The sequence below is a fragment of the Varanus komodoensis genome, unplaced genomic scaffold (genome assembly GCF_004798865.1).
Source record: "Varanus komodoensis strain SLA01 unplaced genomic scaffold, ASM479886v1 scaffold2, whole genome shotgun sequence".
NCBI classification, from domain to species: Eukaryota; Metazoa; Chordata; class Lepidosauria; order Squamata; family Varanidae; genus Varanus; species Varanus komodoensis.
Genome location: NW_025335568.1, coordinates 40,577,532 through 40,596,489, shown reverse-complemented (window position 1 = coordinate 40,596,489; position 18,958 = coordinate 40,577,532). Strand labels below are relative to the sequence as shown.

At 41.8% G+C, this 18,958-nt stretch overlaps 1 protein-coding gene across 3 annotated transcripts in view; it reads left to right on the top strand.

Annotated features, from left to right (window-relative positions):
• PCCA (propionyl-CoA carboxylase subunit alpha) overlaps window positions 1-18,958 on the top strand; it is a 357,755-nt gene that overhangs the window by 1,417 nt on the left and 337,380 nt on the right. The gene's annotated exons all lie outside the window — the stretch shown is intronic.

Genomic DNA, 18,958 nt, shown 5'->3' with positions numbered 1-18,958 from the left:
CAGCTATATCTGCAGTTATGTCAAATGTTGAGCTTTCTTATTTTGCTCATTTATGTCCCATCCTAAGTGGATGGGACATAAAAATGCTAGGCCAGTGCTTGTCACAATTTTTCAAATAGGAATCACTGTGTTTCTGTGCTGCTTGCTGAGGAAACTTGGAGACTTTTTCTGGGGTGTGTGTGTGTGTGTGTCAGTCAGTCCTTTCCTCCCACCTGGTCAAGTGGTGACGCTGTCTCCCAGATTCGACTGGGGGTCTTTTCGGGCCCCTCTTCCCTCTAAATGTCATACAAGCAAGACCTCAACAGTGAGTCACCAGGCAGATGAATTCTGGCAAGCTTACTTGGCTAGGATCTTAGACTAGGATGGATCGTTTCTTCTTTGCTGAGAGAGTGTTCTTCTCATGTACACAGTGCTGCAGAAATTCCAAGCTCAGGTCTTTGTTGCTCTCCCCCCCTCCCATCTTTGGTCTCTTTTTCCACCAACAGCATTTGTGCAGTGTATAACTCCAGCTAGTCATTCACAAGACTCTTTGCCTCTGGTGCTGTTACAGTACATATAATTGTCCAGTTGCTCCTGCATTCTTTTCTCCCTCTCCCTCCCACTACCATACAGGTGAGGAGTAGCAGATCTCCTGATTCTTCACCTCAGACATCTCCTCCAACAGTCCAGATCACAGCAGCTGACCTACTGTTACAGCAAACAACAAGGCAGAGTTAGAGAGCTTCTGCTGAGGGTGAACAGCTACTGAGGGGAGAGGGAGAGAGAATGAATGAATGAATGAATGATAGGGAAAGGTGGAGAGCTAGACTTCTGGTGATTGGGAGCTTCCATGGCCCTTGCAGTAAAGAACACCGAGCTAGACTGTAGGCTAACACTGTGAGAGGTCCTTGTTTATCGTGATTCCATACAGAATTCATTCAAGAAGCTTTAGAAAACAGATGATTGTGCATCTTATTTTTTAATATGGGCATAATAATGAGTGGCAATCCTTGTATTCCTGACTTGTATTCTTACAGGTTAATCCTGTGTATGAAGCAGGTACAGGTTAAAGATAAATCTCTTTTCACAGAAATACAGGAGGACAGCATCTGGATCAAAAATTAATTGAGCAAAGAATAAAAGGAACATGGTGGTCTGAGTCTTCTACTGTTATTATATATTTCCTTTCAATGCTACACTGTAGCTGAAGTTCCCTGAGTGGTTTTCTCCATAATATCCATAAACACAAATCCATAAAAACAAAACAATAAAATATCATAAAATCAACAACACTTTAAATATTTGAAATAGCTAAAACATAAAGCAAATAATGACCTGTAAAAAATATCTGGGATAGTTAACCTGCTCAGTGTTTAAGGCATAAAGTGCCATCTTAACCTGGTACTGAAATGGTAACAAGTTTGGTGCCAGGTGGACCACAGTGGGGAGATTGTTCCATAGATGGAGAGACACCACAAGAAACCCTTGTTGCCACCCTTCAGGCTTCCCTAAGAATTGGCATTCAGAGGAAGACCCCAGATGTTGAGTGTAGCATCTGAGTGGACAGTGGCTGCAAGAGGCACTCCAACAAGTATTGTGGTCTTAAACTATGAAGGGCTTTATGGATTAAAACCAGCCCCAGTCTAGAAGCATGTGAACAGCAAATGAAAGTGGGCCCGAATGGATCATTCGTGCTTGGACCTAGGGTCCCTGTTATTAATCTGGCTGCTGCATTCTACATGAGCTGCAGCTTCTGAACTGTCTTCAATGGCAGCCCCATTTACAGTGTGTTATGGCAGTCTAGCTAAGAGATTATTTATTTATTTATTTATTTATTTATTTATTTATTTATAGCTTTTCTAACCTGTCCTGGACTTCAGTACATATCCCATTTTTGGCTTTGATGAGCAGCTATGATGGGCAAGGGTCGAGCAGACAAGTTGTGGGTCGGACCAATCCAAGCACCTTGTCCATATCCTCAGGCTGCAACAATTGAAACTTATCCAATAATGATGGACCAGACAGTGCTCTGGACGCTCCCTGCTCTGAAACCATATCAACTACAGAGTCTAGCTCATGGTGAATCTGAGCGATTTCATCCCAAAAGTGCTGGGCAAAGTTCTCACAGTGAACTAAGGATGGTACAATAGGATCCTTTTAGGCCAGAATGTAATAGGACCTGCACCACCTGAGAAAGCTCAGCTGGATGTCACTGTGAGGATGCAGTAGAAGCAGAGAAGGATTCCTTCTTCACCTCCCTCACCGCCACAGCATAGGCTCCATAATGAGCTCTAAGGTGTGCTCGGTAAGGCTTGTCATGGGATTTCCTCCACCTACGCTCTAGTCATCTCCCAGCTTGCTTCATTGCCTGCAGCTCAGGCATATACCATGGCGCTGAGTGGACTCTGCATGGTGAGAGAGGACTCTTAGGAGTGATCATGTTGATTGCCCTGGTGATTTCCCCATTCCACAAATCAACCAGTGATAGGGAGTGCCAACGCTATCAACTGGAAAATCCCCCAGAGTCCTCAGGAATCCATCTGGATCCATAAGAATCTGGGTTTGAACATTTTAATATGGTCTGCAACCTTGCAGAGGGAGAAACTGGCCCTCAGTTCAAACCTCATGAGGAAGTGATCTGTCCATGAGAAAGGGGTTAGAGTCAACTCCCTCACTTCCAAATCACCATCTTCCTGCCCCGCCAAGAAAACCAGGTCTAGAGTGTGGCCTCTTTCATGCTTTGGGCACCAGGTCTGAGATGATCTCCGTCAGCTCAGGCAGGGAGTCTGTTGGGCAGAAGGGTGAACAGTACACCAACAGAATCCCTAATCTGCCTCGATTACCCAGCGCCAGGTACAGACATTCCAGACCTGGCCTCGAAGGGACCAGAAGCCCTGTGAGGGAAATAGGGCCACACCCCTCCCCTTCCCTGTAATCAGTAGACTGTAGATGAGTGAAACCAGGCTATCCCTATTCACTGGCATAGCTGGGCCACCAGCTGGAGCTGGCAGAAGGCACTGTGAGCCACTGAAGCTACCTGAGACTCAAGCTGCAAAGATGGATCAAGGAGAACCAGGCTACAAGGAGAACCAAACTACAAACCTGTTCCTTCAGGGTAACTCCATCCAGAACAACCCTCCATCTGGTCAAAAGAACCACCTACCACAGCATGTTAATCTTTTGGCCCTCACCCAGTCCATTGTTGCAGCCAGGCACTGGTTTAGCACATTCATAGCTTCACCTACTGATGATGGCAATACACTCTAGATGACCCTACTCAACAGTTTCATGTAAACATTAAATAGCATGGGGGCAGAACCAGATCCCTGAAGAATTCTTTCATACCTGGGGTATGGGAAACAAACAGCATGGACTTGAACTCTTAATACAGGAGGGTGAATACAACCTGATAGGTATAACTGAAACTTGGTGGGATGACTCCCATGACTGGAATTCAACAATTGAAGGATATAACTTGTTCAAGAACAACAGAAGGAACAGAAAAGGAGGTGGGGTTGCACTGTAAGTTAAAGATACATATCTTTGCAGAAAAATGTAGGAGGATATGCTTAGTTGTCCCATGGAGAATATCACGTTTAATATAAATGGAAGAAGAAATAAAGGGAACACCGTAGTTGGAGTCTATTACTGGTCACCCAGTCAAGAAGAAGATGAGGATGAAACTTTTGAATAGGCAATTGCCAGTGTTTCAAGGGAGTGTGATGTAATCATTATGGAGATCTTCTATTTCCCTCCAAGAGATTCCTAACATGTGTTGCTGATCACTTCAACAAAAAGAGAAAGGAACAAGAGGAATGACTATCCTTGACTTGATACTAATAGGGAAGACCTAATGGAAAAAGTGGCAGCTATGGGAACTCTGGGGGAAAGTGACCATGCCATACTTGAATTCTTGATTCTAAAGGAAATAAAAGCAAAAGCAAAATGTAGGCAAGCATGTACCCTGGATTTTAGGGAAGCCAGTGTTAAGCAACTCAGAACAATGATAAATCCCATGGAAAGTCAGTCTAAAGATAGAAGGAGTTGGTGGCAAAGATGGGTGGTAATTTAAAAAAAAGGAAATGCTAAAGAGACAATTACAAGTAATTCCAGTAAAAAAAAGGGTAAAGGTTGTAGAAGAAGGCAATACAGCTTCATAAAAAGCATGGAGATGTCTTGAAAATGAAAAGGACATGTATAAGAAATGGAAGGAAGGCCAGCCTACAAAGAAAAAGTAAAGGCAGGTAGGACAGAATTACAGAGATGGCATCAGGAAAGCTAAAGCAAGGGAGCTAAAAACAACAAAACTTTCTTTAGATAAATGCATAGTAAAAGAAGAAAGAAATGGTGGTCTTCTTACTCAGTTTGGATGAAATGATAAGAGTTGACAATGAATAGACAGAGGTGTTCAATTCCTGTCTTGGCACAGTCTTCTCCCACAAGAGGATCTATAACTTCCAGGCAGAGGGGAAGTACAAGATGAAGGTGCAGAATTACAGCTTGAGACTGATAGGCATACGATCCAGAAACACCTAATTAGTTTGAATGAGTTCAAATCTCCAGGACCCAATAAACTGCATCCTAGAGTAATAAAGATATCAGTCGAAGAACTTTCAGAACCACTGTTTATTGTCTTGGAGGAAACATGCAAGACAAGAGAAGTTCTACATGACTGGAGAAGGGCCAATGTTGTCCTTACCTTTAAGAAAATTTAAGGGAAGAACTTGGGAACTACAGACCACCAGTCAGTCTGACATCAATCCCTGGGAAAACTCTGGCGTACACCATAAAGCAGTCAGACTGCAAACATCTTAAAAGCAGTGCAGTGATTACTAGAAGCAAACATGGATTTCTCAAGAACAAATCTTGCCAGTCTAATCTGATCTCATAGTTTGATTGGGTATCCTCCTTGATGGCCTGTGGGAATGCTGTCAACATGATTCATCTTGACTGCAGCAAAGCTTTTGACAAAGTGCCCCATGATTCACAAACTAGTTTAAAGTGGGCTAGATGGAATAACTGTCAGGTGCATCTTCAGCTGTCTACTAATTTGGGCTCAAAGAGTGCTTATCGGTGAGCATTTAATGTCTAACTGGGGAGATGTAATGAGTGGGGCACTTTAGGGTTTAGTTCTGGGCCCAGTACTCTCCAACATTTTTAATAATGATTTGGATGAGGAACTGTAGTGAATGCTTGTCATATTTGCAGATAACACAATACTAGGTGGGATAGATGATTTGTTTCTGTCTGGAAAGCTGGAAGACAGATACAAAATTCAAAATGATCTTGATAGCTTGGAGCACTGGCCTGAAAGCAACAGAATGAAATTTAGCAGGGATAACTGGCAAGTTCTCCACCTATGAAAAAGAATCCAAATGCAGTTTTACAAGATGGGGGATACTTGACTCAGCAATACTAGAGGCCAGATGAACCTTGGAATTGTGGATCATAAACTGAATGGGAGACAACAACCTGACGTGGCTGCAAAAAAGACAAATGCTACTTTGGCTGTATCATTTTCAAGGGGCTAAAGGGGCTGCTGTGGGATGGAAGGGATGGAGAAGCATTCTTTACATAATTTGTATATGTTTACATTGTTTTAACTGTTGTATATTTATGCTGTGATTTATTGTATCTGTATTCTGTCCATTTTTGTTATTCTACTTGGATGAATTGTGGGGCAGTATAGAAATAAAATTAATAGCATTAATAATAATTTCAGCAGAATTCATCCAGTGTAAATCTGGATTGAGTCCAATGTGCTTATGCAAGTTCTTCATGTTATTAGCTAATTTCCTGAGCAAAGGATATGCCATTCTGTCTGCTTCTGCTGTTCAGACATGAATGCTGTTGCTTATGTAGCCAAAACGGCACCATTTCTATCAGTAGACTTGCAGAAAGTTCAAGGCTTGCTGAAGTACAGAAAGAAATTGAGGAAAAAGTCCTGTGGGGGGAGGGTGGGTCCAGCTCTGAAAACAACTGGATGAGTATGCTCAATGTATGCTTCATATGTGCGGGCGGGGGAGGGAGAGGTGGAATAGTGGGACCTCGGGCAACTTGGGGATGTTGGTGAACATTGGTGCAAATCTAACCTGCCTTTTAAAACCTATTTACATTATTATGGAATAAATCAAAGTCTTGAGGGAGAAAAGAGCCTCTCAACAACCAAAATTTCAAACTGGCTGAGCAGATCTGGAGAAAAGATTTGGAGAACTGCTTTGGTTATTTAAGTTGTTTATATTATAGTCAGAGAAGTCTGTGCAGGGTCATTAGAATGTTAACAAGAGTCTTTTCACAAGCTTCCATGCCTTTTGTAAGAAAAAGCTACTCTGGTTACCAAATATTTAAGTTTTTTTAGGTTCTCCCAAATCCTGCACAGATGTATGTGCCTGCTAACATAAACAGTTGCAGTAATTTGAGAATTAATTATGTTTACATTTTATAAGTTAAAAACCTTGCATCAAATCTCAGATCTGTTAAGGCATGTGTCTTTCTTCTGAACGTTTTATGGGAAGTTTTTTGTCTATAGAAAGGCAAACTGCCAAGGGGAAACAAATTCTGGAGTCAAGTAGATTTCTTTCTATCTGAAATTAGAAAAGAAAAGAAAAGAAAAGAAAAGAAAAGAAAAGAGAGAGAATGCAAAGGGTGCGGGAGCCTTAAGAACATAAGATGCCTGATAACAATGCAAGCTTAAGTGCAGACCTTTCTCTTTCAGGTTATGCCAATACTGTCTTCACGTATCTCTGCCTTCAGCTGCCATCATCCACATGTAACACAGTTCTGCATGTTCATAAATGTTATGGTAGCTGAAGAATTGGCTGGTCGCTGTGGCTGCCGTGACATACACTTTTAGAAATGATGTGTGCAGCAGTTGGTTGGCCTTGATGCAACCTGAGTGGCTCTCCTGCTCTGCCATTTATTTTCTTGTTTCATTCACCATGGTCTGCTTTGATAACATGTTGGCATGGAGACCAAATGTCACACCTGAAGTGTGAAGTTGAGATCAGTGGTTTTGGGGGTAGAAACTTCAACAATTTGTAAAGAGAAGGGCCCTTAATAAGGATTGGGGCGAGGAAGGGGAACAAGTTTTTACTGATGAGAGTTGGCATACTTCTAAGTTATGAAGAGACAACAAAAGTGGCCATTTGTTGCTTATTACTGAGTGTGCATAGGGCCACATTACAAATACTTAACTCGACACGTTAGATAACAACATAAGCTCAAGTGTCAGGATTGCTGTGCCTCTAGGTCTGGATGCCTGGGGCAAGTGTGGAAGTAAAATATTGAGTAATATTATACTGAGGCTTTAGTTTATTGACCCTATTAAATTTAGTGTGAGGATTATTGTTCTAAGATTGTTAACTGTTTTAAGCAGATAATGTCTCCTTTTGTAGTTTGCTATATTCCATTCTGCTCTTTGTTGTTAGCCTTTATTAAGATGATAATATGTGCTTGGTCAGTGAGGTTGCTGGTTAGAGAGGTTGGGCACATCCATTTTAGTAGTCATAGGCGTGTTAGATAACCCACTCAGTAGGAAGAGTGGTGACATGTCTAAGAGCTATTCCTTTTTGAGTGTGTGTTTAGGTTAGGAAAACTCCAGGCCACTTCCTTGGGCAATTTCAGTATTCATGTTCTGGCCACTTGGGACTTGATGACTACCATGACAGCCATGAAACTGTGTTCTGCCCAATGTAGGCAGAACACAGTTTACACGACACACGTATGACCTGGTATTTGCAAATAAGCAGGTAGGTAGAACCTGAAATTGGGTTGCAAAATGTTATCTGTAGCCCTAATGTTGTGTCCTCACCATTTCCTGGCACATCTTATATTGGTTTTAATGTTTTTTTTTTGTGATGTTTTATATTGCACTTTAATCTGTATTTTATTCTAATTTATATTTTTTGTTGTAACCCATGCAGGGAGCCATATGGCTAATTGGGCAAGTTAGAAATCAATCAATCAATCAATCAATCAATCAATCAAATAAATAAATAAATAAATAAATAAAAATAATAATGGATGTCTCCCTCTGCAGGGGTGGTAGGCTTGTTAAATTAGAAGTACATAGTGAAACAGTCAAGTTTGATGATGGCTCCAAATTATTTAGTGTGGTTAAAATCAAAAAGGATAATGAGGAGCTGCAAAAGGAACCCTAGACTAAGAGAAGGGGCATGTGTTGTGGTGGATCGCTTGATGAAAATATTGATGCAGTGTACAACTGCTGTGAAAAAGGCAGACTCCATGTTAGACATAATTAGTAAAGTATTTGGAAATAAAACTGCCAGTGCTATTATTATACTTCCCTTATACACACCTCCTTAGAATATTGCTTACTGTTATGATAGCTGCAGCTAAAACAGCATATTGTTGTGAGTACAGAGAAGGACAACTGAAATGATCAAAAGAGGTTGGAACTATTCTTGAAACTATATTCTTGGTTGGAACTATGGTCTGAAGAAAGTGAAGTGGGTGACATTTGTCTTCCTCTCCGATTGTACTGGGCTGCATCCTGTGAAGCTGACTTGGTGGAAAGTCAGGACAGATAAAGGAAGTAGTTCTTTGCACAGTGTGTAATTAACTACAGAATTCACTTCCACCTGATGGTAAAGCAGCTCACCAAGGTCGGGCAGTTTTAAAACAGAATTCATGGAGGAGAGTTCTATCACTGCTTAATAATCCTGATGACAATATATTGCCTCCAGTATTAGAGGCAATGTGCTTATGTATGCCAGTTACTGGGGAACTTGGGTAGGAGGGTGCTGTTGCTCTCATACTGTTCTTGTGGACCCTTTAACCCAACATGGCTCTTCTCATGGTCTTATGGTCAGCCTCGAAAGTGTATGAATGGTTTGGATTCTTGAATGCTGAGGAATTTCACGTTGACATGGCTGGTACTCTTGTCAGAGCCTTGTTCTCACTGTGGAATGGTTAGATGCCAGATGTTGAGGCTGTTTCTCGAGAGCTTTTTCTCTGGCATGAGCTCTTGGGTTAGGAGAGAATGGGTGGCAATAAAGCATGCAGGAAGATTACTAGAATATAGGTGGTTTGAGTTTTATAGGTGGCAAAGTTACTCTATTTCCAGTGAATCTTTGGGTAGTGTCCAGGAGAGCTGTTTTAATGCTGAAGGTATTATTACCCAGGGGATAACCGGACCCTTGGGAGGTTTGCCATTATTATGGAGGTGTCCAGAGCATTGTCTGTTCTGGTTTTATGGGATCCATTTCAACTGATGCAGCCTGAGGATGTGGTTCTTAGGCCCAGAAGGTTCCCAGGTCTGGTATACTACATTTTCTGGAAGAGCTTGCCTACTGGGAGGAGCAATTGTACAACTTAAGGTTGGTTTTGGATTCAGCATGATTACCTGAGACCATCTTCCTCTGATAGCCTTCCTGTCCTCCACCATCCCCTGGAGTCCACTTAAGCTCACACCAACTGCTTCAGTGACTCCATCCAGTCACCTCATCCTCTGCCGTCCCCTTCTTCTTTTGCCATCTATAGTTCCCAGCATTAGACTCTTCTCCAGGGAGTCCTTCCTTCTCATTAGGTGGCTAAAGTATTTGAGTTTCATCTTCATTACCTGGCCTTCTAAGTCAGGGCTGATCTCCTCTAGGACTGACCAGTTTGATCGCCTTGCTGTCCAAGGGACTCGCAGGAGTCTTCTCCAGCACCACAATTCAAAGGCCTCAATCCTTCGGCACTCAGCCTTCCTTATGGTCCAGCTTTCACAGCCATACATTGCAACTGGGAAATCCATAGCCTTGACTATACACACTTTTGTTGGCAGGGTGATGTCTCTGCTTTTTAGTATGCTGTCTAGATTTGCCATAGCTTTCCTCCCCAGGAGCAAGCCTCTTTAAATTTCTTGGCTGCAGTCCCCATCTGCAGTGATCTTGGAGGCCAGGAAAATAAAATCTTTCACTACCTCCATTTCTTTCCCAAGTGAGTGGACCGGATGCCATGATCTTAGTTTTCTTAATGTTGAGTTTCAAGCCAACTTTTGCACTCTCCTCTTTCACCCGCATCAAGGGGCTCTTTAGTTCCTCTTCACTTTCTGCCATGAGAGTGGTATCATCTGCATATCTGAGGTTGTTGATGTTTCTCCCAGGAATCTTAATTCCAACTGGTGATTCATCTAACCCCGCCTTTCTCATGATGTGCTCTGCATATAAGTTAAATAGACAGGGCGACTGTATTCATTCTTGCTGAACTCCTTTCTCAATTTTGAACCAGTCAGTGGTTCCATGTCCAGTTCTCACTGTTGCTTCTTGGCCTGCATATAGGTTTCTCAAGAGACAAATAAGATGGTCAGGTGCTCCCATCTCTTTGAGAACTTGCCACAATTTGTTGTGATCCACACAATCAAAGGCTTTAGCATAGTCGATGAAGCAGAAGTAGACGTTTTTCTGGAACTCCCTAGCTTTCTCCATGATTCAGCATATGTTGGCAATTTGATCTCTAGTTCCTCTCCCTCTTCGAAATCCTGCCTGTACTTCTGGTAGTTCTTGGTCCACATACTGCTGGAGCCTAGCTTTTAGGATTTTGAGCATAACTTTCCCAGCATGGGAAATGAGTGCAATGGTGCAGTAGTTTGAACATTCTTGGCATTGCCCTTCTTTGGGATGGGAATGTAAATGACCTTTTCCAATCCTGTGGCCATGGTTGAGTTTTCCAAATTTGTTGTCATTTTAAGTGTAGCACTTTTACTGCATTGTCTTTTAGGATTTTGAATAGCTCAGCTGGAATACTGTCGCCTCCACTAGCTTTGTTGTTGCTCAGACTTCCTAAGACACATTTGACTTCACATTCCAGGATGTCTGGCTCCAGGTAAGTGACCACCCCATCATGGTTATCAGGGACGTTAAGCTCTTTCTTGTATAGTTCCTCTGTGTAATCTTGCCACATCTTCTTAATCTCTTCTGCCTCTGTTAGGTCCCTGCCATTTTGGTCCTTTATCATGCCCATCTTTGCATGAAATGTTCCCTTCATATCTCCAGTTTTCTTGAAGAGATCTCTGGTCCTCCCTATTCTATTGTTTTCTTCTATTTCTTTGCACTGTTCATTTAAGAAGGCATTCTTATCTCTTCTAGCTATTCTCTGGAATTCTGCATTCAGTTGTTTGTATCTTTCTCTTTCTCCCTTGCCTTTTGCTTCCCTTCTTTCCTCAGCTATTTGTAAAGCTTCCTCAGACAGCCATTTTGTTTTCTTACATTTCTTTTTCTTTGGGATGGTTTTAGTTGCTGCCTCTTGTACAATGTTGTGAACCTCCATCCATAGTTCTTCAGGCACTCTGTCTATCAGATCTAATTCCTTAAATCTATTTGTCACCTCTATGGTATATTTATCAGGAATATGATTTAGGTCATACCTGAGTGGCCTAGAGCTTTTCCCTACTTTCTTCAACTTAAGCCTAAATTTTGCAATGAGAAGCTCATGATCTGAGCCACAGTCAGCTCCTGGTCTAGTTTTTACTGACTGTATAGAGCTTCTCCATCTTTGGCTGCAGAGCACATAGTCAATCTGATTTCTGTGTTGACCGTCTGGTGATGTCCATGTGTAGAGTCATCTCTTGGGTTGTTGGAAAAGAGTGTTTGCTATGACCATCGTATTCTCCAGCCTGTGCCCTGCTTCTTTTTGTACTCCAAGGCCAAACTTGCCTGTTATTCCGGTTATCTTTTGGCTTCCTACTTTAGCATTCCAATCCCCCATGATGATAAGGACATCATTTTTTGGAGTTAATTCTAGAAGGTGTTGTAGGCCTTCATAGAACTGGTCAACTTCAGCCTCTTCAGCACCAGTGGTTGGGGCATAGACTTTGACTATTGTGATGTTGAATGGTTTTCCTTGGATTCGAACTGAGATCATTCTGTCATTTTGGAGATTGTATCCCAGTACTGCTTTTCCTACTCTTTTATGGACTATGAAGGCTACTCCATTTCTTCTGAGGGATTCTTGCCCGCAGTAGTATACCTGATGGTCATCTGAATTAAATTCGCCCATTCCTGTCCATTTTAGTTCACTGATTCCTAAGATGTCGATGTTCAGTCTTGTCATCTCTTGTTTGACAATATCCAACTTGCCTTGATTCATGGATCTTACATTCCAGGTTCCTATGGAGTATAGATCTTTGCAGCATTGGACTCCCCTTTCACCACCAGATACATCGGCAACTGAGTGTCCTTTCAGCTTTGACCCAGTCGCTTCATTCTTTCTGGCGCTACTAGTACTAGCCCTCTGCTCTTCCCCAGTAGCATATTGGACACCTTCCAACCTGAGGGGCTCATTTTCCGGCGTCATGTCTTTTTGCCTTTTGGTACTGTCCATGGGGTTTTCATGACAAAGATACTGGAGTGGGTTGCCATTTCCTTATGTAGTGGACCACGTTTTGTCAGAGCTCTCTGCTATGATTTGTCCGCCTTGGGTGACCCTGCATGGCATAGCTCATAGCTCACGACAAGGCAGTGATCCATGAAGGAGTCTTTCTATTGTAGTGAATGTTAAATACACAATCCTGTGATTGTGATAGGGATCAATATTCAGTTCATACCTTTTAAAAAGTACTGTTTGGCATTTTAGCTTTTAATACACCTCCCAACTAGTTTGGCAGTTGCAACTGCAATAAAGAGGGTGAATTCAATAATTTATTTTAATAGTTTTTGAGCAAGCATGTAGAAGAGAAAAACTTATTTGCATGCAGTTCCTTCAACAAATAGAGCAGATGTACCTTACATTGTGTAAGGTGTACAAGTTATATAATGGCCGCACAGTTTATTGTTATAGGAATGACCAAAGTGAGTCTTGGACTTGTTAACCTCAACTCTTTCTTCAGCTCCAGCATGACTAGAAGAAAGAGATGTAGTTTTTTTTAATTCATTAATTGAATGAAATGCCTCAACATTAAACAGAGACTTTCAAATCTGTTCTTGTATGTAGATAAATTATGGCTAATATTAATTATGGTTTAGTGAAATTAGCCAGATGCATAAGCTGGAGGAGGAGAAGAGTGGGTGGGTGCTTTCTATGACTTTTTCCAATAATGATAAAACATAGTTTATTGTTGTGTGCAAGAATAATAATTGTTTATTACATAAATGAAGACTTTCTGTTACTGAAATTATTGGAGTCTATACAGCAGTGATGGTGAACCTTTTAGAGACCAAGTGCCCAAACTGCAACCCAAAACCCACTTATTTATCACAAAGTGCCAACACTGCAATAAAATCTGAGAACTGAGGTTTTAGTTTACAAAAAACAACTCAAAGCCAGTCCAAGCAAATATATATATATCCATGGCAGCGCACTGACTGGCCATGCAAAAGTTCAGACAAGTTGTGGCTCGTGACGTCATCGCCTGGCATTGCTACTCCTGAGCATGAGCTTGGCCCCTGAGTGCGCTGTTATCTGATGCTCGGCTGCTGGGGTGATGCTGGGATGACTTGGCTTGCATGCTGATAGAGAGGGCTCTGCTTGCCCATTGTGGCACGCATGCTATAGGTTCACCACCACTGCCCTAAACCTAACCTGGTGCACACCCCTAACCCTAGTATAGGGCAAAGTTCCACTGAAAATAATGCGATTTTGAATTAGCCTTCCTTGAGCAGCCTTTTCTGCACTGCTCATCATTTCTACCCATTCTAAACACATTCCAACCATCAAAATCATACCAGGGCACCTTGTTTTTGTAACCTGAACCCTACCCTGGTGCACACCCCTAAACCTAGTATAGGGCTAAAGTTCCATGGAAAAGAGGGCGATTTTGAAAAAGCCTTCCTCGAATAGCTTTTTCTGCACTGCTCATCATTTCTGCCTATTCTAAACACATTCCAACCATCAAAATCATACTGGGACACCGCTTTTTTGTAACCCTAACCCTACCCTGGTGCATACCCCTAACCCTAACAGAGGGCTAAAGTTCCATGGAAAAGAACGCAATTTTGAAAAAGCCTTCCTTGAGTAGCATTTTCTGCACATCTCATCCTTTCTCCCCATTCTAAACACATTCCAGCCATCAAAATCATACTTGGATACCTCATTTTTCTAACCCTAATGCAGTGATGGTGAATCTTTTAGAGACTGAGTGCCCAAACTGCAACCCAGTACCCATTTATTTATCACAAAGTGCCAACATGCAATAAACCTGAAAACTGAGGTTTTAGTTTACAAAAAACAACTCACAGCCAGTCCAAGCAAATATATATATATATATCCTTGGCAGCACACTGACCAGCCATGCAAAAGTTCGGACGAGTCGTGGCTAATGAGTCGTGGCTCGTGATGGCATCTGCTGTTGCTGCTACTCCTTTCTGAGCATGCGCATGGCCCCTGTGTGCGCTGTTATCTGATGCTCGGCTGCTGGGGCGATGCTGGTGTGACTTGGCTCGTGTGCCAACAGAGAGGGCTCTGCGTGCCCGCTGTGGCACGCATGCCATAGGTTCGCCACCACTGCTATAGTGGAAAAGCATTTTTTCATGACAAACAAGTATAACATATTAAAATTAGTTATTGAATTCATTGCCTTTGTTGAGTAACCATGTTGGATACAACAACAAGCTCACTGACCATTTTAATATAATCTTACAGTATTTGTCTCTTTCCTGCAGTCTTTTAATGTATTTTTATATTTAAAATATGAGCCTTTGAATCTGCCCTATTTTGAATGTCTTTGTAAAATGTAGATATTAAAATTGTGCTAGCTATATATATAAATTTAATCTAGACTTTTTGGTATTATACATGTGTAACCTTAACCCACTCACAAATTGATACTCAATGAAATTAAAAAGAACTGCATTATTTGATTTCTGTGCAAGTGCAGAAGATTAACTAGCAATGCAACCCAATGCATGTTGACTGAGAAGTAAGCAGCACTGAGTTCAATGGGACTTATTACCAGGAAAGTGTATGTAGAATTACACTCAAAAGTTTTTTTCCTGCATTTTGAAGAAAACATAGTTTTCTAAAAGGCAAGATTCTAGTCATTATAGTTAGTTGCAACTATAGTGATAGTAGAGTATGTGGTTTTGTACTCAAGTAAAGTTAGCTAACCCGCCCCACTGTTCTACAATAAAGGTTAGCCAACTCACTCCATGTCCGGTGGGGAAAGCTGAACTCAGATAACTAAAGTTAGCCAACCCGCCCCACTTATCTAAGTGAAACCTGCCGGCCTGTTAAACGTAACCACTATTGCTTATCTAAAATGCAACCTGCATGCTTGCTACAATGTAACCACTCCTACACTTGTCCTAGTTGCCATAAAAACCCTGGCTAGAGTAACGTTTAGGTTTCCCTGTTGGGCACCTGCAGGCTCCTGTGTATCGAATAAACCACTTTGCCCTCCAAGAAACCGGTGTCTGAGCCTTCTTGTGGATTGGTGTGACAGCTTTCTGGTGGAGAATGTGGGCAGAAGGCTAGTTCTTCTGATCCCAGTCACAGCTGACAGATGGACGATTGGAGAGAGGCTGCATCTCCGCACAGCGACGGTGGGACGGGACCCCACTGATCCTCTCTGGCCAGAAGACACTCTTTTAGTGTCGAGGATCTCTGGGAGTCATGTCAAGAGACCGGCTGTGTTAAGGGACCATCCACTCCTGAAGGGCAGTAGCTTCTGTTTGGCAATTACCTCTGGGGAGCCCCTCTGACTGGCTTTAGAAGACTCCAGGAATGGGAGTATATGATTGGTCTTTCTGGGAATGAATCTGGCCGGTGTGAGAGTTGTCTGGCGTGTGTTCCTCATTTCCTTCCGGGGGCTTCCACGGTCCCTCTCAAACAATTCTCACGCAGCTGCCCTGATCCTCGAGAAAATCCCAAAAGGTTGAAAGCAAGGACGTGAGATTGGACTGAGAAACCCAGCCTTGCAGCAACTGCTGTAGAGAGCATGTGAAGTGTGATCAACGGTCAGGGGTGAGAAACTGGTTCTGTTCTGTTCCATCCAGTACTCAGTGATGACTGACGAATTGGATGGTTGGCTCAGGCTCTAAGTTGGCACCCGCTGCCGACGGAGACTTGATGCCATTACACTGTGTATTGAAATACTGGGATGTGGTTTGGCAAGGACTGATTAAGAAACATTTGACCCGGTTCTGCATGTTTGAATGGCCCCAGTGCAGAGTTCCAGGCATCGATCCATGGCCCTGTATGGGGTCATATGACTAGGTCCACATCCAAAATTGGCAAGTCTCGATCAATGTTGGTAAATTTGTTGAGGCAAATTATATGGAGGTGTTCCATTTTTCCACTTCTGCATATGCACGTCCTATTCTGTGCAGACCAAAGGGTTGTAACTCTAACAGCAAAACAGATTGGCATGACAGTTTCCAGCTGAAGATTGCTCCAAAGCCTGGGCTGGAAGATTTCTGGTGGTTAGGGGCAAGATTTCACTGCCCTGTGCATCTCATTGCCCTTCCCCATGTCTAGTAGACTTAGAATAAATAATGCTATCTAAGGAAAAACTTGCTGAATTTATAAGCACTGCAGAATTTAGGATACTTAAGAATTTTAATGTTTGTGAAGATTTTTTTTGAAACATAGAATACAAATGGCTATGATGTGTGCGTATACCTTGCAAAGCAGTACCAGCCCAAGACATTTTGCTGCCTGAATTGAATTCCAAACCTTGTTCATCAGCCATGACCCAAAGCTCTAAGAAATATTGCTGCGCCATGCAGACTTCGGTTTCTGTCTTCATCTTTCCTCTAGCGCAGGGGTCTCAAACTCAACTTACCTGCGGGCCGCTGGAAGTAGAGTCTGGGTGAGGCTGGGCCGCATCAAGTATTCCACCCCCGCGGTGGTGGTCCCGCGTGGCTCCTGGAGGCCGGCCTGGGCGCCGCCGGCGCTTTGAAGGCCTCAGGGCCCCTCCCCGTGCCCTGCCCGTCCCGGCAGTTGGCCCGCGGGCCGCGCGTTTGAGACCCCTGCTCTAGCCCCTGCTGCTTAGGTTGCTTCACTTTGGCACATGGCAGGATTTGACTGGGTTTAGGGAAGAAAAGCAGCAGTGAGTATCTGTTGGGTAATTTGGTTAAAAAATTTGTCTTTACAGATCTTGAGTATGTTGTAGAACTGTAAGTCAGTTGTGGATGTTAGAGCTGCTGCACCATTAAGAGACTGTTACTTTCATAAAGCAGATTTAAATAGGGACATATCTGATATGTCTAATATGCAGAGCTGTGTTGTCCTTTAAATAGAATATTAGCTAACTAAATAGCAAGATGAAAAGCATTTCATTGTTTAAAGGGAAGGATTATTGTTTAAACTTTTCATTGTTTAAAAAAGGATTACTTCTGTGCTATACTATTTTTGTTGAAGTATTTTTTCAACACCGACTCTAATATAATATTGTAAGTTGCAAACTCAGAAACAGAATACTGCTTGATAGCAGCAGTTCTCTTTGTATGAAAATGAATATATAAAATGGCACAAATGAAAGGATATCAGTATATAATGCATTAGTAATTAAAGGACAGGAATGTAGGATTTAAAAGAAGAGCAGTATTTCAAATATGCTAGATTTCGGAACTGGGCTTGGAGGAATAATAGGAATAGGTGGCTTACTAACTAGTATTCACTTGGAGTAGGTAGAATTCTACTTTTTTTAAAAAGTAGGAATTGATACAGCTTGTGAATTTATACAGGACTTCATATTAGCATCATATAATTGTGATGCTAGCTCTCATACCTAGCTGAAGAAGGGTGCCCTACAGTGGCTTATGCTTTAACTTCTGTCATCAAAGAAACTTATTTTCTTTCATTCTTCCAGCTCTCCTGTGTCATTCAAAGGATTATTTCTTTTTACCTGTTTGTGTAAACCATCCTTTGGTCTTATTATTTAATCATATGGTAAATTCATTGTAACCTTTTCACTAGAAAGAGTATGAAAATTCCTTCACAGGCATGGTGAGAAACTGGTTTTATATTTTCTTTGAAGAATTTTAGAGTAGGTGAAACATTGGAGTTGGGAAAGAATGCAAGGAGAATGCTTAATAGGGTTCTGTGCAAATGCCATTTTATCTTTACCTATTGTTCTTAATAGCTGTCTGATGATAATGCCAGGCTTTAATTTCTCCTGTTTTTGGGTTTATGGAAGCAGAACTCTTAGAGCTGTGACTGATAAATTGGTAAAAGAGGAGTCCACCATACTGTATGGTACAACAGGATGAGGAATCTGTGGCCCTTCAGTTGTGGTGCTCCACTTCCATCAGCAATAGCTGGCAGAGCAATGGTCATGGAGGGTTTGGATGGCCACAATGTCTTCATTCTTGGCTTATGCCACTTGCAGTCTTTAATTTGTAAAAGGTGCAGTTGCTGGATCCCTTGTTTTTGTTGTAATAGACCCTGACATGGCCACCTGCCTGCAAGTCTGGGGTGATCGTTTCTTTTAATAAGGAAAAAAATGTAGGAAGAAGTTTGGGTTCTCATTGCATTGCCTTATGTTTCTAAAGGAGTCCAGAACTTATTCACGTAGCTCAAAATTTTTGATAAAAATCATTGACAAAGACAGTTTACACCACTATAGATGCTTGCTAAGCTGTTGATACTACTGGCAATCTGTATATGATAAAAAAATAATCCTTTACAGCATTAGTAGCACTGAGGGTTGTAATTCTCATTGACCTTGCTCACTGCAACCGGAGTTACATACCATCTTTCTATTGTCTTGGAACAGTTTTTACTGTTGCATAAGAACATATTTTTCTCAAGTGCAGCTATTTTCAAACTTATATAAATATGATCTCCTATATCCTGTGCCCATCTTGCCATATATTCATTTACCTGATCTTTTTCATGTTCACATTTGACAAGGATTTGTGTTTTAAATAAGTGCTGTTTCCATATTATTATCTTTTTACATTCTGTAAATTGTCTTAATTGGCTATTGCTAAGTACCTCTGTCAAAAAAGCTCTGATTTGAAAATACTTAAGCCATTATAAATGTCCAGCATCCCATCTGTTCTTTTTCAGTATAATCCAATGCTCCGATTGTTAAGTT